The 24,033-nt window shown below is 52.5% G+C and overlaps 21 non-coding genes across 21 annotated transcripts; all 21 read right to left on the bottom strand.

The window, feature by feature from the left end:
- Positions 1-5,935: 5,935 nt before the first annotated feature.
- On the bottom strand, positions 5,936-6,017 carry Trnal-uag. Its single transcript has one exon. It is a non-coding gene; the product is annotated as a tRNA-Leu (tRNA).
- Positions 6,018-6,764: 747 nt separating this feature from the next.
- On the bottom strand, positions 6,765-6,836 carry Trnah-gug. The gene has a single exon. It is a non-coding gene; the product is annotated as a tRNA-His (tRNA).
- An 893-nt stretch (positions 6,837-7,729) lies between these two features.
- On the bottom strand, positions 7,730-7,810 carry Trnal-uag. Its single transcript is given in 2 exon segments — positions 7,730-7,764; positions 7,773-7,810. It is a non-coding gene; the product is annotated as a tRNA-Leu (tRNA).
- A 747-nt stretch (positions 7,811-8,557) lies between these two features.
- Trnah-gug lies at positions 8,558-8,629 on the bottom strand. The gene has a single exon. It is a non-coding gene; the product is annotated as a tRNA-His (tRNA).
- Positions 8,630-9,522: 893 nt separating this feature from the next.
- Trnal-uag lies at positions 9,523-9,604 on the bottom strand. Its single transcript has one exon. It is a non-coding gene; the product is annotated as a tRNA-Leu (tRNA).
- Positions 9,605-10,351: 747 nt separating this feature from the next.
- On the bottom strand, positions 10,352-10,423 carry Trnah-gug. The gene has a single exon. It is a non-coding gene; the product is annotated as a tRNA-His (tRNA).
- An 893-nt stretch (positions 10,424-11,316) lies between these two features.
- Positions 11,317-11,398, bottom strand: Trnal-uag. Its single transcript has one exon. It is a non-coding gene; the product is annotated as a tRNA-Leu (tRNA).
- Positions 11,399-12,145: 747 nt separating this feature from the next.
- On the bottom strand, positions 12,146-12,217 carry Trnah-gug. The gene has a single exon. It is a non-coding gene; the product is annotated as a tRNA-His (tRNA).
- Positions 12,218-13,110: 893 nt separating this feature from the next.
- Positions 13,111-13,192, bottom strand: Trnal-uag. The gene has a single exon. It is a non-coding gene; the product is annotated as a tRNA-Leu (tRNA).
- A 747-nt stretch (positions 13,193-13,939) lies between these two features.
- On the bottom strand, positions 13,940-14,011 carry Trnah-gug. Its single transcript has one exon. It is a non-coding gene; the product is annotated as a tRNA-His (tRNA).
- An 893-nt stretch (positions 14,012-14,904) lies between these two features.
- On the bottom strand, positions 14,905-14,986 carry Trnal-uag. The gene has a single exon. It is a non-coding gene; the product is annotated as a tRNA-Leu (tRNA).
- A 747-nt stretch (positions 14,987-15,733) lies between these two features.
- On the bottom strand, positions 15,734-15,805 carry Trnah-gug. The gene has a single exon. It is a non-coding gene; the product is annotated as a tRNA-His (tRNA).
- An 893-nt stretch (positions 15,806-16,698) lies between these two features.
- Positions 16,699-16,780, bottom strand: Trnal-uag. Its single transcript has one exon. It is a non-coding gene; the product is annotated as a tRNA-Leu (tRNA).
- Positions 16,781-17,527: 747 nt separating this feature from the next.
- Trnah-gug lies at positions 17,528-17,599 on the bottom strand. The gene has a single exon. It is a non-coding gene; the product is annotated as a tRNA-His (tRNA).
- An 893-nt stretch (positions 17,600-18,492) lies between these two features.
- Trnal-uag lies at positions 18,493-18,574 on the bottom strand. Its single transcript has one exon. It is a non-coding gene; the product is annotated as a tRNA-Leu (tRNA).
- A 747-nt stretch (positions 18,575-19,321) lies between these two features.
- Positions 19,322-19,393, bottom strand: Trnah-gug. The gene has a single exon. It is a non-coding gene; the product is annotated as a tRNA-His (tRNA).
- An 893-nt stretch (positions 19,394-20,286) lies between these two features.
- Positions 20,287-20,368, bottom strand: Trnal-uag. The gene has a single exon. It is a non-coding gene; the product is annotated as a tRNA-Leu (tRNA).
- A 747-nt stretch (positions 20,369-21,115) lies between these two features.
- On the bottom strand, positions 21,116-21,187 carry Trnah-gug. Its single transcript has one exon. It is a non-coding gene; the product is annotated as a tRNA-His (tRNA).
- Positions 21,188-22,080: 893 nt separating this feature from the next.
- Positions 22,081-22,162, bottom strand: Trnal-uag. Its single transcript has one exon. It is a non-coding gene; the product is annotated as a tRNA-Leu (tRNA).
- Positions 22,163-22,909: 747 nt separating this feature from the next.
- Positions 22,910-22,981, bottom strand: Trnah-gug. Its single transcript has one exon. It is a non-coding gene; the product is annotated as a tRNA-His (tRNA).
- An 893-nt stretch (positions 22,982-23,874) lies between these two features.
- On the bottom strand, positions 23,875-23,956 carry Trnal-uag. The gene has a single exon. It is a non-coding gene; the product is annotated as a tRNA-Leu (tRNA).
- Between the last annotated feature and the right edge of the window lie 77 nt (positions 23,957-24,033).

Consider the following 24,033-nt stretch of genomic DNA (forward strand, 5'->3'; position numbering starts at 1 on the left):
TTGATTTTATTGTTATGTATTCATTATTATATTTTGTTTAATTTGCAATGTGGCGTCATGTGTGTTCCATTATTTTTATAGATAGAAACAGAATGATAAAAAGAAATCCATGTCTGGTCTGTGGATTACGCAGCACACCATGAATCCAGCACAGCAGATACTCAAAGTTGGTCTTCACGTAGAATAATTGTCCCAGTGTCCATGTCGTTGATTAGTATTTTGCATTCGGTTTCCCGATGGTTGATTGTGGATTGCTGCTTCTCAAAACCCTGAGCATGCCATGCGTTGGAAGATGAGCGCTGGTAACGTGGTGACACCAAGAGCAGGGACATGCCAAACAACCATTTCCCGTATTGTAAAGCCTCTTCATAGGAGGAATAGAAGCTGCTGGAAAACTCCTGGTTCGTACTAAATCGTCGTGCAGCTTTGATGAAAGATAATGCGAAATGAAAGTAAACAAATGAGGTGCCTCTTCTGGGTTACGCCCTGCGGAACCAAAAATAAAGTGCTGTCATTTGAAAATGAAAGGGAACTCCCAAATACAATTAAATGTTCGAGGCCGAGTGCAGTGCACTCTGTACCGTCGTGTGACCCATGATGCAAATCACTCGCATCTGATGGTGCGGAGCAGACCAAATCCATGGAAACAAACAATATAACAAAGTAGTGAAAAAAAAAAAAAAAAAAGAAAAGAAAACTCCGTCCGATGGACCTGTAAACTTAAATTCGTCCATCACTTAAAGCAATAGTGAGAAAATTTTGAAACTGGTCTTTATACTGTCGCAATTTCTTAATCGCATAATACTCTTCGATGAGGTAGATCTGATAATCGTGTAGCGTTGGCGTTGTATGGACAAGCATGTAATAGACGAACTGGCCCATGAGCCAGACATAACTATTATTCTTTGATTGAGGATAAAGCTGCCAGTCTGGTTGGAGCGCGTCTTGAAGTTGAATGGAAGTATCCGACGTCCTATTAATGACAGCGAGTTTCTTTCGTGTCCACTGCCATATTTGTGTTTGATCCCTGCAGTGGAAGAGATGCGGCAGCGTTTCCACTAGGTTACACTTCTCACAAAACGGGGTGGGCCGCAGCTTGATTTTGTGCAATTTCTCTCCAGTGGGAATCACCTCATTGACAGCGTCATACCAAACAGCTCGAACTCTGGAGCGAAGGAGCGGATAACTAATGTTCTTCCAGACATTTCTCCAGTTTTTGCCTAAATATTTCTTCTCAATTGGGTTCTCCAGCTGCCATTGAGTAAGAGCACGATAGGTCGCCGCCGTGTTGAACGGATGCGGGTTGTCCTGAACATAGCTTAGCTCCACATAATACCGCCGGATATAGCCAAGCTCAGGATTAATGTGGCCCACAGACGTTGGCGCAGACAAATCCTTTGGACGTAAGGTGTTGAAAAGCCGTGCAGTGAGACTATTTGGGTTACTGTGTAGTATGCGGGAAGTACGAGTTAAAAAAGTCGCCACACATTGGGATTCAACGTCTTTGACGCCTAAGCCACCTCGGGAACGAAGTAACGAGGTAGCTTTAAAGGAAACTTTAAAGATGTTCCCTCTCCAGACATACCAGCAAGCAAGTGCTAAAATTTTTTTCGCAATGGCTGTCGGGATTGGTAAAACAGCGGCAGTGTGATAGAGCTTACTGAAAACGTAACTATTAATAAACTGTGCCCTCTGCATCCGGTCTAAAGACCGCATGTTATGTTCTTTGATCACCGCACGTAAGATGGCAAGCTTGCGTTCCCAATTCACGTGGAGCATGGCCTGGGGGTTCGGTGATATAACCAGGCCTAGATGCCACAGGTCTTCGGTCCTGTCCAACCAAGAAATATCGATGGAATTGGGGTTGCGACCTAACGGCATGATTTTGGACTTTCGCGCATTAAGTCGAGCACCACAAGCGACAGAGTACTGATGGACAATCCGACGAACTGACCCCAGCTCTTCGGTGTTAGTAATAAGCACACTGATATCGTCGGCATAGGCGTGGCAGACCGTTTTGGTGTTTAACGTTTGCAACCCGTGTAAAGTTACGTAAAACTTTTTAAGAAGTGGCTCTATAGCGATCGAGAATAACGTCATAGAAAGGGGGCACCCTTGTCGCACTGCTTGTCGTATGGGCACGGGGGCGGTTAACTGGCCGTTAACCTTCACGCGTGAAGACGTTCCGCAGATACAGTTCTGAATAAGCTGTCGAAAACGCCGGTTGAATCCCATTTGACTCAGTGTGCGCAATAAAAAACCGTGATTAATTCTGTCAAACGCCTTATCGAAGTCGAGAAACAATAACGCCAAATCAGTGTTGGTAATCCAAGTTAAATAAGTCAGGTCGCGATATTCACACAGGGCATTCAACATCGATCGACCACTGACTGCACCCGTCTGATAAGGGCCAAGTACGTTGCCAAGAAGTACTTTAAGCCTGGTGTTTATAATCCTAGTCAAGATCTTGAAATCAGAGTTAAGCAACGTAATTGGCCGAAAGTCATTTAACATAGTCGGATTGGATGTTTTAGGAACCAGGACAACCATGCCTTCCGTGAACTGCGGGGGGAAGGCAGCATGCGATAACAGTTCGTTATACATGGCGGTCAATTCGTCGCCGATCACATCCCAGAACCGTGAATAAAATTCGACCGGCAAGCCGTCTAAGCCGGCAGCTTTGTTCTTGGCAGCGCACGCAAGGATGGACTGAACTTCAGAATTAGTGACATTGGCCAAGAGAGCAGCGTTATCATCCTGATCCACTGTGGAAGCGATGTCGTTTAAAAAATCATCCCCCGCCGATAGATCGGTATCTGACTCGGAATAATGTTGTCGAAAATAATTGAAGACATGCGTCTTGATAGCACCCTGTTCATTGTACAGATTCCCGCCAGCATCCGTCAGATGAGCAATAATTTTTTGTTTACCACGTTTGGTTTCCCGTATGAGATGGAATAACGATGCGGACTCGTGGGAGACGTCATCAGAAGAGCGCGATCGTATCCGATTGCCAACAAGTGCTTCACGAACTAAAGCAGTAATTTTGGCTTTAATACGCTTGATGCGGATTAGGTTGTCGGATAAAGCAGAGGGATCGCTGTACAGCTGGCGTAAACCGAGGAAATAAAATTCTAGAGACCGTTTCCGCCAATAAGCCCTGGTCCTGGCAAACTGGCAAATACATTTCTTAATCCGCGGCTTAACAAACTCCGTCCACCAAAGAACGCGCTCCCTATACCGAACTTGCCTCTGGAGACACTGCTGCCAGGTGTCAACGAGGCAACGCCGTAAGTCCGCTTCAGCTAGCAGCGAGACATTCAGCTGCCACGTGCCGCGTCCCAAAAAGGTCTTCTGTCGCACATGCCGAATCGTTAGATGGTATGCGGAGTGGTCACTAAAACTGAGCGGCCATAGTTCACAATCACGAATGGTATGTAAAAGATCTTGAGAAACATAAAACCTATCCAGACGGCTAGAAGAAGCAGCGCTCACATAGGTATAACCCATCGTGTGTGGTCGAAGGTGACACCAACTATCTTGTAAATGCAGTCCATCTGTTAACATTAGTAGCTCGGGACAAAAATTAAAATTCGGACTTTGATCTTCTTTGCGTAAAACGCAGTTGAAATCCCCACCCAGGATGATCTTGAGACGAACGTTTGTCAATAAGGTCACAACTTCAGCCCTAAAAAAATCACTTCTGTCCCTTCTGCCAGCGGACCCTGTCGGGGCGTACAAGTTCAGGAGAAGCAAATCCTGTAATTGGGCGGCAATGCCGCGTCCCGTTTCTAAAATCGCTGTGGGTTGGTAAGCGATGCCAGCTTTGAATAAAATCGCAGTGCCCGCCTCAGCGCCAAGATTTAATATGGCATCATACCCAGGTATTTCTCCAACCTTGGGGGAAACAACTTCTTGGAAGAAAACTATATCTATGTCGGCGGCATATAGATAGTCGGTCAAGCATTTAAGTTTGACATCGGATGCGATCCTATTTAAATTAACTGTGGCAAGTTTATAATCTTGCATGGTGGGGATAGAAAGGGCCCGTTTTATTCACTTTCGTCTGCCCAAGACTTCTCGACTGGCGTATGCTGATGGCCAGTATCCATCAGCTCAGGACTCGGACGGTCGACATGCATCTCCACATCGGCGTCCTCCACGTGGCGCGCGACGGAACCCATTTCATCTGTGCCGCCGCGTTCACTGCCGTCTTTTCGGATCTGCTTTATAGTGCGCTGTAATTTCTTTTCCAGAGTGCGGATCTCCTCCTCACTCTGCTTCCGTGCCGACCGCTTAGATTTCCCAGTTCTTGCGGGAGGTGCGTCGGCGTCCGAAACGGTTGTGACGTCCGTCAAGAGGCTGGGTGTAGAGCCTTCCGCAGATAGGTCACTGCCGAGAGGGAGGGGTGTGGGGAGCGCAACGTCAGGGGGGCAGGAAACGCGCGACATGTCGGCACCATCCGACAATTGTTTCAGCTCGACGGACGTAGTTGGAGTAGGGACGGGAGTCGGTCCTGCATGGTCGGCACGAAGGCCGACAGTCGGGGAAACCTGCAGGTGTGCAGCGTGGCTGTCGATATCGGTGACATCACTACGAACGGGACATTCGTGGGTTGCCGCAGAGTTGTTGACAATGACCGCGCCGGCGTCTGGGGTCACCGCAGCCTGTTGGTGGAGCGTCGGTTGTGTAGTAGGCGACTCCATCAATGTCTGCGCGTAAGACAACCGATTGCCATCGTGCCCATCGAGAGGTGTAAGACGATGTTGCATTCCTCGGCGACCCGCCCGGACACGGGGACAAGCAGATTTTACATGGTCGGTAGAACCACAAATTACACAAGTTCGCGGTTGTCCTTCGTACATCACCAGCGCTCGAAAACCTTGCACCAAAATGTTGGACGGGATGTGCTTCGTCAAATCAATTTTCGCATTCCGAACGCCGTTATCAACATTGAAATGTTTGTAACCCCTCCATTGCTCGGCATGAATTTGGAAGACATTACCGTAGGGAGACAAAGCTTGCCGAATTCTATCGAAGCTACCTTCGGAAGGCAGATTAAATATACGGACGGTTCGAAGCCCTAGTCCAGCATGACTAACGGATACTTTACAAATTTCGCCTTTAGAGTTAACAAAATCCGCTGTGCCTTCCGTGAGGGTCATAATACGAACGCAAGGATCATCACTAACCAATTTTACATAAACAGCGTTCGCAAGAAAATCATTCGAAAACCCAAGAACTTCGTCATCTCGCAGTCCTAATCGATCGTAAAACCAGTCAATGAGTTCATGAACCTGTGGTCGAGCATAGCCATACGGAAATCCAAATCGTATCGTGTAACGTCGCAACTCATCCTCCATCACTTTCTTGAAGAAGTACTTACAATACCAACAGCGGCGTGCACCCTTAAGCACAGGCGAAGCGACCACAACCGCACGTCTGCACACGGCCGCGGCCGCGGCGGAACTACCACTAGACCACACCGGATAACGACGGAAGTGCTCTTTCCAGCGAACGCAGCAGCCGCCCACGGTTAACTGACGACAACTGTAAAAAATCTACTCTCTCGCGTTATAGAACGGCGTGCTCCGGACGCATTTCGTGGAGACGAACGCCAGCAATGATGAGAGCAAAAGGTGCCTACAAATCCTGTCGTTGCACCACGCACTGTTCTACGACAATTCACCAAGCAGACGCTCACGCCTTGTTGTGCTGTTTCCTTTGCGGGCAATGAGTGCATCTGCCTTCGACACAGGAAACATTACACGTTCGGCAGCTGTGGGATTGGAACCCACGCCTCCGAAGAGAATGGTGCCTGAAACCAGCGCCTTAGACCGCTCGGCCACGCTACCTACACAACACGCGCGTCACAAGAGCTGCGTCCTACCCCACGAGAACACACCGCAACGGCACAAAAATGAGACGTAAAAAGTGGCAACGGTGGGATTCGAACCCACGCCTCCGGAGAGACTGGTGCCTAAAACCAGCGCCTTAGACCGCTCGGCCACGTTACCGTTGGATCAGCAGCGGCAAAACGTTTCGTTTGTACTACAAAGATCACTTCGAAATGGAAGTATCTTGGCAATCGCCGTGCCATGTATTTCCACTACTCTCCCACTGGAAGCGTCTCTTTAGGCCATCCACAGCAAGAAAAAGCCGTGCCCGCCGTATGGTAGCGACGCCACTTGTCTGTAGCTGTCGCAGTTAAGGAGACAGCGTCAAGAGACGTTTTCGTGCCGTGACCAGGTTTCGAACCTGGGCTTTCCTTAACCACTAAAGTATCGTAGCTGTAACTGTCAGGCGGAGCTAGAATGCTCCATGTATCAAACATATGTGAGCTCAAGGAGGTTACACTTGAAGGAAAAGCGGCAGGCTAACGCGATCACATCAAAACCCCCGGCAGCTACGGGATTCGAAACCGCGCCTACAGAGAGACTGGTGCCTTAAACCAGCGCCTTAAAGCGCTCGGCCACGCTACATGCGCTGCTTGGTGCGCCAGTGTTCCTAGCATTTGTAGAAACAGTGCACGCCACAGCTTCCTGTTCTGCTGGAACTGGCTGCTCATCCATCGCACTTCAAACGACCGCCCTTTTCGACTATAGAGAGCAGCGGACGTCTGCGCTCTGGGAGGGGACATTACGTGTTGGGGATGAAGTGGTAGTGCTAACTGCGGCCTGCGGAACACGAGTGAAAAAATCAAGAGAGTACTGTCATTTCGAGTACTCGCCATTGCAACGGCAGCAAGGCAAAACTTTCAAAATTGCCGTGACCAGGATTCGAACCTGGGTTATTGCGGCCACAACGCAATGTCCTAACCACTAGACGATCACGGCCATGGCCACGGAGGCGCCCGCGAAGGCAGCTGGCTGCAATGCAAGTGGCGATACCCAGCAAAGCCTAGGCCAAGGTGTACGCCACAGCAGTGTCAGACACGGTCTCCATCACATGTATACGAGCAAATGAACGTGCCTGCGCTGTCAGGACTCTAACTACAGTGGTTAGCTGCATTCACCTCCGTGGCAATGTCTTGCAGTCCTCCAAGCCTCTTGACTACAGGTACCGGTATGTGGCTCGATAACAAGTGGATAGACGCCGCATCTCTCTCGCCGTCAGGTGTTGCCGCGAGTCATACTTAACGTAGCTTTCTGCACGCGTCAGCGTAGCGTCAGTCGAGTCAAGTCGAATAAGAGGAGCACCAAAAACGCGCAATTCCGGTATCGGGATCCGAAGCCGGGCCTCCTGGGTGAGATCCAGGTACCCTAGCCACTAGACCACACCGGATAACGAAGGCAGTGCTCTTTCCAGCGAACGCAGCAGCCGCCCACGGTTAACTGACGACAACTGTAAAAAATCCACTCTCTCGCGTTATAGAACGGTGTGCTCCGGACGCATTTCGTGGAGACGAACGCCAGCAATGATGAGAGCAAAAGGTGCCTACAAATCCTGTCGTTGCACCACGCACTGTTCTACGACAATTCACCAAGCAGACGCTCACGCCTTGTTGTGTTGTTTCCTTTGCGGGCAATGAGTGCATCTGCCTTCGACACAGGAAACATTACACGTTCAGCAGCTGTGGGATTGGAACCCACGCCTCCGAAGAGAATGGTGCCTGAAACCAGCGCCTTAGACCGCTCGGCCACGCTACCTACACAACACGCGCGTCACAAGAGCTGCGTCCTACCCCACGAGAACACACCGCAACGGCACAAAAATGAGACGTAAAAAGTGGCAACGGTGGGATTCGAACCCACGCCTCCGGAGAGACTGTGCCTAAAACCAGCGCCTTAGACCGCTCGGCCACGTTACCGTTGGATCAGCAGCGGCAAAACGTTTCGTTTGTACTACAAAGATCACTTCGAAATGGAAGTATCTTGGCAATCGCCGTGCCATGTATTTCCACTACTCTCCCACTGGAAGCGTCTCTTTAGGCCATCCACAGCAAGAAAAAGCCGTGCCCGCCGTATGGTAGCGACGCCACTTGTCTGTAGCTGTCGCAGTTAAGGAGACAGCGTCAAGAGACGTTTTCGTGCCGTGACCAGGTTTCGAACCTGGGCTTTCCTTAACCACTAAAGTATCGTAGCTGTAACTGTCAGACGGAGTTAGAATGCTCCATGTATCAAACATATGTGAGCTCAAGGAGGTTACACTTGAAGGAAAAGCGGCAGGTTAACGCGATCACATCAAAACCCCCGGCAGCTACGGGATTCGAAACCGCGCCTACAGAGAGACTGGTGCCTTAAACCAGCGCCTTAAAGCGCTCGGCCACGCTACATGCGCTGCTTGGTGCGCCAGTGTTCCTAGCATTTGTAGAAACAGTGCACGCCACAGCTTCCTGTTCTGCTGGGACTGGCTGCTCATCCATCGCACTTCAAACGACTGCCCTTTTCGACTACAGAGAGCAGCGGACGTCTGCGCTCTGGGAGGCGACATTACGTGTTGGGGATGAAGTGGTAGTGCTAACTGCGGCCTGCGGAACACGAGTGAAAAAATCAAGAGAGTACTGTCATTTCGAGTACTCGCCATTGCAACGGCAGCAAGGCAAAACTTTCAAAATTGCCGTGACCAGGATTCGAACCTGGGTTATTGCGGCCACAACGCAATGTCCTAACCACTAGACGATCACGGCCATGGCCACGGAGGAACCCGCGAAGGCAGCTGGCTGCAATGCAAGTGGCGATACCCAGCAAAGCCTAGGCCAAGGTGTACGCCACAGCAGTGTCAGACACGGTCTCCATCACATGTATACGAGCAAATGAACGTGCCTGCGCTGTCAGGACTCTAACTACAGTGGTTAGCTGCATTCACCTCCGTGGCAATGTCTTGCAGTCCTCCAAGCTTCTTGACTACAGGTACCGGTATGTGGCTCGATAACAAGTGGATAGACGCCGCATCTCTCTCGCCGTCAGGTGTTGCCGCGAGTCATACTTAACGTAGGTTTCTGCACGCGTCAGCGTAGCGTCAGTCGAGTCAAGTCGAATAAGCGGAGCAACAAAAACGCGCAATTCCGGTATCGGGATCCGAAGCCGGGCCTCCTGGGTGAGATCCAGGTACCCTAGCCACTAGACCACACCGGATAACGACGGCAGTGCTCTTTCCAGCGAACGCAGCAGCCGCCCACGGTTAACTGACGACAACTGTAAAAAATCCACTCTCTCGCGTTATAGAACGGCGTGCTCCGGACGCATTTCGTGGAGACGAACGCCAGCAATGATGAGAGCAAAAGGTGCCTACAAATCCTGTCGTTGCACCACGCACTGTTCTACGACAATTCACCAAGCAGACGCTCACGCCTTGTTGTGCTGTTTCCTTTGCGGGCAATGAGTGCATCTGCCTTCGACACAGGAAACATTACACGTTCGGCAGCTGTGGGATTGGAACCCACGCCTCCGAAGAGAATGGTGCCTGAAACCAGCGCCTTAGACCGCTCGGCCACGCTACCTACACAACACGCGCGTCACAAGAGCTGCGTCCTACCCCACGAGAACACACCGCAACGGCACAAAAATGAGACGTAAAAAGTGGCAACGGTGGGATTCGAACCCACGCCTCCGGAGAGACTGGTGCCTAAAACCAGCGCCTTAGACCGCTCGGCCACGTTACCGTTGGATCAGCAGCGGCAAAACGTTTCGTTTGTACTACAAAGATCACTTCGAAATGGAAGTATCTTGGCATTCGCCGTGCCATGTATTTCCACTACTCTCCCACTGGAAGCGTCTCTTTAGGCCATCCACAGCAAGAAAAAGCCGTGCCCGCCGTATGGTAGCGACGCCACTTGTCTGTAGCTGTCGCAGTTAAGGAGACAGCGTCAAGAGACGTTTTCGTGCCGTGACCAGGTTTCGAACCTGGGCTTTCCTTAACCACTAAAGTATCGTAGCTGTAACTGTCAGACGGAGTTAGAATGCTCCATGTATCAAACATATGTGAGCTCAAGGAGGTTACACTTGAAGGAAAAGCGGCAGGTTAACGCGATCACATCAAAACCCCCGGCAGCTACGGGATTCGAAACCGCGCCTACAGAGAGACTGGTGCCTTAAACCAGCGCCTTAAAGCGCTCGGCCACGCTACATGCGCTGCTTGGTGCGCCAGTGTTCCTAGCATTTGTAGAAACAGTGCACGCCACAGCTTCCTGTTCTGCTGGGACTGGCTGCTCATCCATCGCACTTCAAACGACTGCCCTTTTCGACTACAGAGAGCAGCGGACGTCTGCGCTCTGGGAGGCGACATTACGTGTTGGGGATGAAGTGGTAGTGCTAACTGCGGCCTGCGGAACACGAGTGAAAAAATCAAGAGAGTACTGTCATTTCGAGTACTCGCCATTGCAACGGCAGCAAGGCAAAACTTTCAAAATTGCCGTGACCAGGATTCGAACCTGGGTTATTGCGGCCACAACGCAATGTCCTAACCACTAGACGATCACGGCCATGGCCACGGAGGCGCCCGCGAAGGCAGCTGGCTGCAATGCAAGTGGCGATACCCAGCAAAGCCTAGGCCAAGGTGTACGCCACAGCAGTGTCAGACACGGTCTCCATCACATGTATACGAGCAAATGAACGTGCCTGCGCTGTCAGGACTCTAACTACAGTGGTTAGCTGCATTCACCTCCGTGGCAATGTCTTGCAGTCCTCCAAGCCTCTTGACTACAGGTACCGGTATGTGGCTCGATAACAAGTGGATAGACGCCGCATCTCTCTCGCCGTCAGGTGTTGCCGCGAGTCATACTTAACGTAGCTTTGTGCACGCGTCAGCGTAGCGTCAGTCGAGTCAAGTCGAATAAGAGGAGCAACAAAAACGCGCAATTCCGGTATCGGGATCCGAAGCCGGGCCTCCTGGGTGAGATCCAGGTACCCTAGCCACTAGACCACACCGGATAACGACGGCAGTGCTCTTTCCAGCGAACGCAGCAGCCGCCCACGGTTAACTGACGACAACTGTAAAAAATCCACTCTCTCGCGTTATAGAACGGCGTGCTCCGGACGCATTTCGTGGAGACGAACGCCAGCAATGATGAGAGCAAAAGGTGCCTACAAATCCTGTCGTTGCACCACGCACTGTTCTACGACAATTCACCAAGCAGACGCTCACGCCTTGTTGTGCTGTTTCCTTTGCGGGCAATGAGTGCATCTGCCTTCGACACAGGAAACATTACACGTTCGGCAGCTGTGGGATTGGAACCCACGCCTCCGAAGAGAATGGTGCCTGAAACCAGCGCCTTAGACCGCTCGGCCACGCTACCTACACAACACGCGCGTCACAAGAGCTGCGTCCTACCCCACGAGAACACACCGCAACGGCACAAAAATGAGACGTAAAAAGTGGCAACGGTGGGATTCGAACCCACGCCTCCGGAGAGACTGGTGCCTAAAACCAGCGCCTTAGACCGCTCGGCCACGTTACCGTTGGATCAGCAGCGGCAAAACGTTTCGTTTGTACTACAAAGATCACTTCGAAATGGAAGTATCTTGGCATTCGCCGTGCCATGTATTTCCACTACTCTCCCACTGGAAGCGTCTCTTTAGGCCATCCACAGCAAGAAAAAGCCGTGCCCGCCGTATGGTAGCGACGCCACTTGTCTGTAGCTGTCGCAGTTAAGGAGACAGCGTCAAGAGACGTTTTCGTGCCGTGACCAGGTTTCGAACCTGGGCTTTCCTTAACCACTAAAGTATCGTAGCTGTAACTGTCAGACGGAGTTAGAATGCTCCATGTATCAAACATATGTGAGCTCAAGGAGGTTACACTTGAAGGAAAAGCGGCAGGTTAACGCGATCACATCAAAACCCCCGGCAGCTACGGGATTCGAAACCGCGCCTACAGAGAGACTGGTGCCTTAAACCAGCGCCTTAAAGCGCTCGGCCACGCTACATGCGCTGCTTGGTGCGCCAGTGTTCCTAGCATTTGTAGAAACAGTGCACGCCACAGCTTCCTGTTCTGCTGGGACTGGCTGCTCATCCATCGCACTTCAAACGACTGCCCTTTTCGACTACAGAGAGCAGCGGACGTCTGCGCTCTGGGAGGCGACATTACGTGTTGGGGATGAAGTGGTAGTGCTAACTGCGGCCTGCGGAACACGAGTGAAAAAATCAAGAGAGTACTGTCATTTCGAGTACTCGCCATTGCAACGGCAGCAAGGCAAAACTTTCAAAATTGCCGTGACCAGGATTCGAACCTGGGTTATTGCGGCCACAACGCAATGTCCTAACCACTAGACGATCACGGCCATGGCCACGGAGGCGCCCGCGAAGGCAGCTGGCTGCAATGCAAGTGGCGATACCCAGCAAAGCCTAGGCCAAGGTGTACGCCACAGCAGTGTCAGACACGGTCTCCATCACATGTATACGAGCAAATGAACGTGCCTGCGCTGTCAGGACTCTAACTACAGTGGTTAGCTGCATTCACCTCCGTGGCAATGTCTTGCAGTCCTCCAAGCCTCTTGACTACAGGTACCGGTATGTGGCTCGATAACAAGTGGATAGACGCCGCATCTCTCTCGCCGTCAGGTGTTGCCGCGAGTCATACTTAACGTAGCTTTCTGCACGCGTCAGCGTAGCGTCAGTCGAGTCAAGTCGAATAAGGGGAGCAACAAAAACGCGCAATTCCGGTATCGGGATCCGAAGCCGGGCCTCCTGGGTGAGATCCAGGTACCCTAGCCACTAGACCACACCGGATAACGACGGCAGTGCTCTTTCCAGCGAACGCTGCAGCCGCCCACGGTTAACTGACGACAACTGTAAAAAATCCACTCTCTCGCGTTATAGAACGGCGTGCTCCGGACGCATTTCGTGGAGACGAACGCCAGCAATGATGAGAGCAAAAGGTGCCTACAAATCCTGTCGTTGCACCACGCACTGTTCTACGACAATTCACCAAGCAGACGCTCACGCCTTGTTGTGCTGTTTCCTTTGCGGGCAATGAGTGCATCTGCCTTCGACACAGGAAACATTACACGTTCGGCAGCTGTGGGATTGGAACCCACGCCTCCGAAGAGAATGGTGCCTGAAACCAGCGCCTTAGACCGCTCGGCCACGCTACCTACACAACACGCGCGTCACAAGAGCTGCGGCCTACCCCACGAGAACACACCGCAACGGCACAAAAATGAGACGTAAAAAGTGGCAACGGTGGGATTCGAACCCACGCCTCCGGAGAGACTGGTGCCTAAAACCAGCGCCTTAGACCGCTCGGCCACGTTACCGTTGGATCAGCAGCGGCAAAACGTTTCGTTTGTACTACAAAGATCACTTCGAAATGGAAGTATCTTGGCATTCGCCGTGCCATGTATTTCCACTACTCTCCCACTGGAAGCGTCTCTTTAGGCCATCCACAGCAAGAAAAAGCCGTGCCCGCCGTATGGTAGCGACGCCACTTGTCTGTAGCTGTCGCAGTTAAGAAGACAGCGTCAAGAGACGTTTTCGTGCCGTGACCAGGTTTCGAACCTGGGCTTTCCTTAACCACTAAAGTATCGTAGCTGTAACTGTCAGACGGAGTTAGAATGCTCCATGTATCAAACATATGTGAGCTCAAGGAGGTTACACTTGAAGGAAAAGCGGCAGGTTAACGCGATCACATCAAAACCCCCGGCAGCTACGGGATTCGAAACCGCGCCTACAGAGAGACTGGTGCCTTAAACCAGCGCCTTAAAGCGCTCGGCCACGCTACATGCGCTGCTTGGTGCGCCAGTGTTCCTAGCATTTGTAGAAACAGTGCACGCCACAGCTTCCTGTTCTGCTGGGACTGGCTGCTCATCCATCGCACACCAAACGACTGCCCTTTTCGACTACAGAGAGCAGCGGACGTCTGCGCTCTGGGAGGCGACATTACGTGTTGGGGATGAAGTGGTAGTGCTAACTGCGGCCTGCGGAACACGAGTGAAAAAATCAAGAGAGTACTGTCATTTCGAGTACTCGTCATTGCAACGGCAGCAAGGCAAAACTTTCAAAATTGCCGTGACCAGGATTCGAACCTGGGTTATTGCGGCCACAACGCAATGTCCTAACCACTAGACGATCACGGCCATGGCCACGGAGGCGCCCGCGAAGGCAGCTGGCTGCAATGCAAGTGGCGATACCCAGCAAAGCCTAGGCCAAGGTGTACGCCACAGCAGTGTCAGACACGGTCTCCATCACATGTATACGAGCAAATGAACGTGCCTGCGCTGTCAGGACTCTAACTACAGTGGTTAGCTGCATTCACCTCCGTGGCAATGTCTTGCAGTCCTCCAAGCCTCTTGACTACAGGTACCGGTATGTGGCTCGATAACAAGTGGATAGACGCCGCATCTCTCTCGCCGTCAGGTGTTGCCGCGAGTCATACTTAACGTAGCTTTGTGCACGCGTCAGCGTAGCGTCAGTCGAGTCAAGTCGAATAAGAGGAGCAACAAAAACGCGCAATTCCGGTATCGGGATCCGAAGCCGGGCCTCCTGGGTGAGATCCAGGTACCCTAGCCACTAGACCACACCGGATAACGACGGCAGTGCTCTTTCCAGCGAACGCAGCAGCCGCCCACGGTTAACTGACGACAACTGTAAAAAATCCACTCTCTCGCGTTATAGAACGGCGTGCTCCGGACGCATTTCGTGGAGACGAACGCCAGCAATGATGAGAGCAAAAGGTGCCTACAAATCCTGTCGTTGCACCACGCACTGTTCTACGACAATTCACCAAGCAGACGCTCACGCCTTGTTGTGCTGTTTCCTTTGCGGGCAATTAGTGCATCTGCCTTCGACACAGGAAACATTACACGTTCGGCAGCTGTGGGATTGGAACCCACGCCTCCGAAGAGAATGGTGCCTGAAACCAGCGCCTTAGACCGCTCGGCCACGCTACCTACACAACACGCGCGTCACAAGAGCTGCGTCCTACCCCACGAGAACACACCGCAACGGCACAAAAATGAGACGTAAAAAGTGGCAACGGTGGGATTCGAACCCACGCCTCCGGAGAGACTGGTGCCTAAAACCAGCGCCTTAGTCCGCTCGGCCACGTTACCGTTGGATCAGCAGCGGCAAAACGTTTCGTTTGTACTACAAAGATCACTTCGAAATGGAAGTATCTTGGCAATCGCCGTGCCATGTATTTCCACTGCTCTCCCACTGGAAGCGTCTCTTTAGGCCATCCACAGCAAGAAAAAGCCGTGCCCGCCGTATGGTAGCGACGCCACTTGTCTGTAGCTGTCGCAGTTAAGGAGACAGCGTCAAGAGACGTTTTCGTGCCGGGACCAGGTTTCGAACCTGGGCTTTCCTTAACCACTAAAGTATCGTAGCTGTAACTGTCAGGCGGAGCTAGAATTCTCCATGTATCAAACATATGTGAGCTCAAGGAGGTTACACTTGAAGAAAAAGCGGCAGGTTAACGCGATCACATCAAAACCCCCGGCAGCTACGGGATTCGAAACCGCGCCTACAGAGAGACTGGTGCCTTAAACCAGCGCCTTAAAGCGCTCGGCCACGCTACATGCGCTGCTTGGTGCGCCAGTGTTCCTAGCATTTGTAGAAACAGTGCACGCCACAGCTTCCTGTTCTGCTGGGACTGGCTGCTCATCCATCGCACTTCAAACGACTGCCCTTTTCGACTACAGAGAGCAGCGGACGTCTGCGCTCTGGGAGGCGACATTACGTGTTGGGGATGAAGTGGTAGTGCTAACTGCGGCCTGCGGAACACGAGTGAAAAAATCAAGAGAGTACTGTCATTTCGAGTACTCGCCATTGCAACGGCAGCAAGGCAAAACTTTCAAAATTGCCGTGACCAGGATTCGAACCTGGGTTATTGCGGCCACAACGCAATGTCCTAACCACTAGACGATCACGGCCATGGCCACGGAGGCGCCCGCGAAGGCAGCTGGCTGCAATGCAAGTGGCGATACCCAGCAAAGCCTAGGCCAAGGTGTACGCCACAGCAGTGTCAGACACGGTCTCCATCACATGTATACGAGCAAATGAACGTGCCTGCGCTGTCAGGACTCTAACTACAGTGGTTAGCTGCATTCACCTCCGTGGCAATGTCTTGCAGTCCTCCAAGCCTCTTGACTACAGGTACCGGTATGTGGCTCGATAACAAGTGGATAGACGCCGCATCTCTCTCGCCGTCAGGTGTTGCCGCGAGTCATACTTAACGTAGCTTTCTGCACGCGTCAGCGTAGCGTCAGTCGAGTCAAGTCGAATAAGAGGAGCAACAAAAACGCGCAATCCCGCTATCGGGATCCGAAGCCGGGCCTCCTGGGTGAGATCCAGGTACCCTAGCCACTAGACCACACCGGATAACGACGGCAGTGCTCTTTCCAGCGAACGCAGCAGCCGCCCACGGTTAACTGACGACAACTGTAAAAAATCCACTCTCTCGCGTTATAGAACGGCGTGCTCCGGACGCATTTCGTGGAGACGAACGCCAGCAATGATGAGAGCAAAAGGTGCCTACAAATCCTGTCGTTGCACCACGCACTGTTCTACGACAATTCACCAAGCAGACGCTCACGCGTTGTTGTGTTGTTTCCTTTGCGGGCAATGAGTGCATCTGCCTTCGACACAGGAAACATTACACGTTCGGCAGCTGTGGGATTGGAACCCACGCCTCCGAAGGGAATGGTGCCTGAAACCAGCGCCTTAGACCGCTCGGCCACGCTACCTACACAACACGCGCGTCACAAGAGCTGCGTCCTACCCCACGAGAACACACCGCAACGGCACAAAAATGAGACGTAAAAAGTGGCAACGGTGGGATTCGAACCCACGCCTCCGGAGAGACTGGTGCCTAAAACCAGCGCCTTAGACCGCTCGGCCACGTTACCGTTGGATCAGCAGCGGCAAAACGTTTCCTTTGTACTACAAAGATCACTTCGAAATGGAAGTATCTTGGCAATCGCCGTGCCATGTATTTCCACTGCTCTCCCACTGGAAGCGTCTCTTTAGGCCATCCACAGCAAGAAAAAGCCGTGCCCGCCGTATGGTAGCGACGCCACTTGTCTGTAGCTGTCGCAGTTAAGGAGACAGCGTCAAGAGACGTTTTCGTGCCGTGACCAGGTTTCGAACCTGGGCTTTCCTTAACCACTAAAGTATCGTAGCTGTAACTGTCAGGCGGAGCTAGAATGCTCCATGTATCAAACATATGTGAGCTCAAGGAGGTTACACTTGAAGAAAAAGCGGCAGGTTAACGCGATCACATCAAAACCCCCGGCAGCTACGGGATTCGAAACCGCGCCTACAGAGAGACTGGTGCCTTAAACCAGCGCCTTAAAGCGCTCGGCCACGCTACATGCGCTGCTTGGTGCGCCAGTGTTCCTAGCATTTGTAGAAACAGTGCACGCCACAGCTTCCTGTTCTGCTGGGACTGGCTGCTCATCCATCGCACTTCAAACGACTGCCCTTTTCGACTACAGAGAGCAGCGGACGTCTGCGCTCTGGGAGGCGACATTACGTGTTGGGGATGAAGTGGTAGTGCTAACTGCGGCCTGCGGAACACGAGTGAAAAAATCAAGAGAGTACTGTCATTTCGAGTACTCGCCATTGCAACGGCAGCAAGGCAAAACTTTCAAAATTGCCGTGACCAGGATTCGAACCTGGGTTATTGCGGCCACAACGCAATGTCCTGACCACTAGACGATCACGGCCATGGCCACGGAGGCGCCCGCGAAGGCAGCTGGCTGCAATGCAAGTGGCGATACCCAGCAAAGCCTAGGCCAAGGTGTACGCCACAGCAGTGTCAGACACGGTCTCCATCACATGTATACGAGCAAATGAACGTGCCTGCGCTGTCAGGACTCTAACTACAGTGGTTAGCTGCATTCACCTCCGTGGCAATGTCTTGCAGTCCTCCAAGCCGCTTGACTACAGGTACCGGTATGTGGCTCGATAACAAGTGGATAGACGCCGCATCTCTCTCGCCGTCAGGTGTTGCCGCGAGTCATACTTAACGTAGCTTTCTGCACGCGTCAGCGTAGCGTCAGTCGAGTCAAGTCGAATAAGAGGAGCAACAAAAACGCGCAATTCCGGTATCGGGATCCGAACCCGGGCCTCCTGGGTGAGATCCAGGTACCCTAGCCACTAGACCACACCGGATAACGACGGCAGTTCTCTTTCCAGCGAACGCAGCAGCCGCCCACGGTTAACTGACGACAACTGTAAAAAATCCACTCTCTCGCGTTATAGAACGGCGTGCTCCGGACGCATTTCGTGGAGACGAACGCCAGCAATGATGAGAGCAAAAGGTGCCGACAAATCCTGTCGTTGCACCACGCACTGTACTACGACAATTCACCAAGCAGACGCTCACGCGTTGTTGTGTTGTTTCCTTTGCGGGCAATGAGTGCATCTGCCTTCGACACAGGAAACATTACACGTTCGGCAGCTGTGGGATTGGAACCCACGCCTCCGAAGAGAATGGTGCCTGAAACCAGCGCCTTAGACCGCTCGGCCACGCTACCTACACAACACGCGCGTCACAAGAGCTGCGTCCTACCCCACGAGAACACACCGCAACGGCACAAAAATGAGACGTAAAAAGTGGCAACGGTGGGATTCGAACCCACGCCTCCGGAGAGACTGGTGCCTAAAACCAGCGCCTTAGACCGCTCGGCCACGTTACCGTTGGATCAGCAGCGGCAAAACGTTTCGTTTGTACTACAAAGATCACTTTGAAATGGAAGTATCTTGGCAATCGCCGTGCCATGTATTTCCACTACTCTCCCACTGGAAGCGTCTCTTTAGGCCATCCACAGCAAGAAAAAGCCGTGCCCGCCGTATGGTAGCGACGCCACTTGTCTGTAGCTGTCGCAGTTAAGGAGACAGCGTCAAGAGACGTTTTCGTGCCGTGACCAGGTTTCGAACCTGGGCTTTCCTTAACCACTAAAGTATCGTAGCTGTAACTGTCAGACGGAGTTAGAATGCTCCATGTATCAAACATATGTGAGCTCAAGGAGGTTACACTTGAAGGAAAAGCGGCAGGTTAACGCGATCACATCAAAACCCCCGGCAGCTACGGGATTCGAAACCGCGCCTACAGAGAGACTGGTGCCTTAAACCAGCGCCTTAAAGCGCTCGGCCACGCTACATGCGCTGCTTGGTGCGCCAGTGTTCCTAGCATTTGTAGAAACAGTGCACGCCACAGCTTCCTGTTCTGCTCGAACTGGCTGCTCATCCATCGCACTTCAAACGACTGCCCTTTTCGACTATAGAGAGCAGCGGACGTCTGCGTTCTGGGAGGGGACATTACGTGTTGGGGATGAAGTGGTAGTGCTAACTGCGGCCTGCGGAACACGAGTGAAAAAATCAAGAGAGTACTGTCATTTCGAGTACTCGCCATTGCAACGGCAGCAAGGCAAAACTTTCAAAATTGCCGTGACCAGGATTCGAACCTGGGTTATTGCGGCCACAACGCAATGTCCTAACCACTAGACGATCACGGCCATGGCCACGGAGGCGCCCGCGAAGGCAGCCGGCTGCAATGCAAATGGCGATACCCAGCAAAGCCTAGGCCAAGGTGTACGCCACAGCAGTGTCAGACACGGTCTCCATCACATGTATACGAGCAAATGAACGTGCCTGCGCTGTCAGGACTCTAACTACAGTGGTTAGCTGCATTCACCTCCGTGGCAATGTCTTGCAGTCCTCCAAGCCTCTTGACTACAGGTACCGGTATGTGGCTCGATAACAAGTGGATAGACGCCGCATCTCTCTCGCCGTCAGGTGTTGCCGCGAGTCATACTTAACGTAGCTTTGTGCACGCGTCAGCGTAGCGTCAGTCGAGTCAAGTCGAATAAGAGGAGCAACAAAAACGCGCAATTCCGGTATCGGGAACCGAACCCGGGCCTCCTGGGTGAGATACAGGTACCCTAGCCACTAGACCACACCGGATAACGACGGCAGTTCTCTTTCCAGCGAACGCAGCAGCCGCCCACGGTTAACTGACGACAACTGTAAAAAATCCACTCTCTCGCGTTATAGAACGGCGTGCTCCGGACGCATTTCGTGGAGACGAACGCCAGCAATGATGAGAGCAAAAGGTGCCTACAAATCCTGTCGTTGCACCACGCACTGTTCTACGACAATTCACCAAGCAGACGCTCACGCGTTGTTGTGTTGTTTCCTTTGCGGGCAATGAGTGCATCTGCCTTCGACACAGGAAACATTACACGTTCGGCAGCTGTGGGATTGGAACCCACGCCTCCGAAGGGAATGGTGCCTGAAACCAGCGCCTTAGACCGCTCGGCCACGCTACCTACACAACACGCGCGTCACAAGAGCTGCGTCCTACCCCACGAGAACATACCGCAACGGCACAAAAATGAGACGTAAAAAGTGGCAACGGTGGGATTCGAACCCACGCCTCCGGAGAGACTGGTGCCTAAAACCAGCGCCTTAGACCGCTCGGCCACGTTACCGTTGGATCAGCAGCGGCAAAACGTTTCCTTTGTACTACAAAGATCACTTCGAAATGGAAATATCTTGGCAATCGCCGTGCCATGTATTTCCACTGCTCTCCCACTGGAAGCGTCTCTTTAGGCCATCCACAGCAAGAAAAAGCCGTGCCCGCCGTATGGTAGCGACGCCACTTGTCTGTAGCTGTCGCAGTTAAGGAGACAGCGTCAAGAGACGTTTTCGTGCCGTGACCAGGTTTCGAACCTGGGCTTTCCTTAACCACTAAAGTATCGTAGCTGTAACTGTCAGACGGAGTTAGAATGCTCCATGTATCAAACATATGTGAGCTCAAGGAGGTTACACTTGAAGGAAAAGCGGCAGGTTAACGCGATCACATCAAAACCCCCGGCAGCTACGGGATTCGAAACCGCGCCTACAGAGAGACTGGTGCCTTAAACCAGCGCCTTAAAGCGCTCGGCCACGCTACATGCGCTGCTTGGTGCGCCAGTGTTCCTAGCATTTGTAGAAACAGTGCACGCCACAGCTTCCTGTTCTGCTGGGACTGGCTGCTCATCCATCGCACTTCAAACGACTGCCCTTTTCGACTACAGAGAGCAGCGGACGTCTGCGCTCTGGGAGGCGACATTACGTGTTGGGGATGAAGTGGTAGTGCTAACTGCGGCCTGCGGAACACGAGTGAAAAAATCAAGAGAGTACTGTCATTTCGAGTACTCGCCATTGCAACGGCAGCAAGGCAAAACTTTCAAAATTGCCGTGACCAGGATTCGAACCTGGGTTATTGCGGCCACAACGCAATGTCCTAACCACTAGACGATCACGGCCATGGCCACGGAGGCGCCCGCGAAGGCAGCTGGCTGCAATGCAAGTGGCGATACCCAGCAAAGCCTAGGCCAAGGTGTACGCCACAGCAGTGTCAGACACGGTCTCCATCACATGTATACGAGCAAATGAACGTGCCTGCGCTGTCAGGACTCTAACTACAGTGGTTAGCTGCATTCACCTCCGTGGCAATGTCTTGCAGTCCTCCAAGCCGCTTGACTACAGGTACCGGTATGTGGCTCGATAACAAGTGGATAGACGCCGCATCTCTCTCGCCGTCAGGTGTTGCCGCGAGTAATACTTAACGTAGCTTTGTGCACGCGTCAGCGTAGCGTCAGTCGAGTCAAGTCGAATAAGAGGAGCAACAAAAACGCGCAATTCCGGTATCGGGATCCGAAGCCGGGCCTCCTGGGTGAGATCCAGGTACCCTAGCCACTAGACCACACCGGATAACGACGGCAGTGCTCTTTCCAGCGAACGCAGCAGCCGCCCACGGTTAACTGACGACAACTGTAAAAAATCCACTCTCTCGCGTTATAGAACGGCGTGCTCCGGACGCATTTCGTGGAGACGAACGCCAGCAATGATGAGAGCAAAAGGTGCCTACAAATCCTGTCGTTGCACCACGCACTGTTCTACGACAATTCACCAAGCAGACGCTCACGCGTTGTTGTGTTGTTTCCTTTGCGGGCAATGAGTGCATCTGCCTTCGACACAGGAAACGTTACACGTTCGGCAGCTGTGGGATTGGAACCCACGCCTCCGAAGGGAATGGTGCCTGAAACCAGCGCCTTAGACCGCTCGGCCACGCTACCTACACAACACGCGCGTCACAAGAGCTGCGTCCTACCCCACGAGAACACACCGCAACGGCACAAAAATGAGACGTAAAAAGTGGCAACGGTGGGATTCGAACCCACGCCTCCGGAGAGACTGGTGCCTAAAGCCAGCGCCTTAGACCGCTCGGCCACGTTACCGTTGGATCAGCAGCGGCAAAACGTTTCCTTTGTACTACAAAGATCACTTCGAAATGGAAGTATCTTGGCAATCGCCGTGCCATGTATATCCACTGCTCTCCCACTGGAAGCGTCTCTTTAGGTCATCCACAGCAAGAAAAAGCCGTGCCCGCCGTATGGTAGCGACGCCACTTGTCTGTAGCTGTCGCAGTTAAGGAGACAGCGTCAAGAGACGTTTTCGTGCCGTGACCAGGTTTCGAACCTGGGCTTTCCTTAACCACTAAAGTATCGTAGCTGTAACTGTCAGGCGGAGCTAGAATGCTCCATGTATCAAACATATGTGAGCTCAAGGAGGTTACACTTGAAGAAAAAGCGGCAGGTTAACGCGATCACATCAAAACCCCCGGCAGCTACGGGATTCGAAACCGCGCCTACAGAGAGACTGGTGCCTTAAACCAGCGCCTTAAAGCGCTCGGCCACGCTACATGCGCTGCTTGGTGCGCCAGTGTTCCTAGCATTTGTAGAAACAGTGCACGCCACAGCTTCCTGTTCTGCTGGGACTGGCTGCTCATCCATCGCACTTCAAACGACTGCCCTTTTCGACTACAGAGAGCAGCGGACGTCTGCGCTCTGGGAGGCGACATTACGTGTTGGGGATGAAGTGGTAGTGCTAACTGCGGCCTGCGGAACACGAGTGAAAAAATCAATAGAGTACTGTCATTTCGAGTACTCGCCATTGCAACGGCAGCAAGGCAAAACTTTCAAAATTGCCGTGACCAGGATTCGAACCTGGGTTATTGCGGCCACAACGCAATGTCCTAACCACTAGACGATCACGGCCATGGCCACGGAGGCGCCCGCGAAGGCAGCTGGCTGCAATGCAAGTAGCGATACCCAGCAAAGCCTAGGCCAAGGTGTACGCCACAGCAGTGTCAGACACGGTCTCCATCACATGTATACGAGCAAATGAACGTGCCTGCGCTGTCAGGACTCTAACTACAGTGGTTAGCTGCATTCACCTCCGTGGCAATGTCTTGCAGTCCTCCAAGCCTCTTGACTACAGGTACCGGTATGTGGCTCGATAACAAGTGGATAGACGCCGCATCTCTCTCGCCGTCAGGTGTTGCCGCGAGTCATACTTAACGTAGCTTTCTGCACGCGTCAGCGTAGCGTCAGTCGAGTCAAGTCGAATAAGAGGAGCAACAAAAACGCGCAATTCCGGTATCGGGAACCGAACCCGGGCCTCCTGGGTCAGATACAGGTACCCTAGCCACTAGACCACACCGGATAACGACGGCAGTGCTCTTTCCAGCGAACGCAGCAGCCGCCCACGGTTAACTGACGACAACTGTAAAAAATCCACTCTCTCGCGTTATAGAACGGCGTGCTCCGGACGCATTTCGTGGAGACGAACGCCAGCAATGATGAGAGCAAAAGGTGCCTACAAATCCTGTCGTTGCACCACGCACTGTTCTACGACAATTCACCAAGCAGACGCTCACGCGTTGTTGTGTTGTTTCCTTTGCGGGCAATGAGTGCATCTGCCTTCGACACAGGAAACATTACACGTTCGGCAGCTGTGGGATTGGAACCCACGCCTCCGAAGAGAATGGTGCCTGAAACCAGCGCCTTAGACCGCTCGGCCACGCTACCTACACAACACGCGCGTCACAAGAGCTGCGTCCTACCCCACGAGAACACACCGCAACGGCACAAAAATGAGACGTAAAAAGTGGCAACGGTGGGATTCGAACCCACGCCTCCGGAGAGACTGGTGCCTAAAACCAGCGCCTTAGACCGCTCGGCCACGTTACCGTTGGATCAGCAGCGGCAAAACGTTTCGTTTGTACTACAAAGATCACTTTGAAATGGAAGTATCTTGGCAATCGCCG

The sequence above is a fragment of the Schistocerca piceifrons genome, chromosome 1 (genome assembly GCF_021461385.2).
Source record: "Schistocerca piceifrons isolate TAMUIC-IGC-003096 chromosome 1, iqSchPice1.1, whole genome shotgun sequence".
NCBI classification, from domain to species: Eukaryota; Metazoa; Arthropoda; class Insecta; order Orthoptera; family Acrididae; genus Schistocerca; species Schistocerca piceifrons.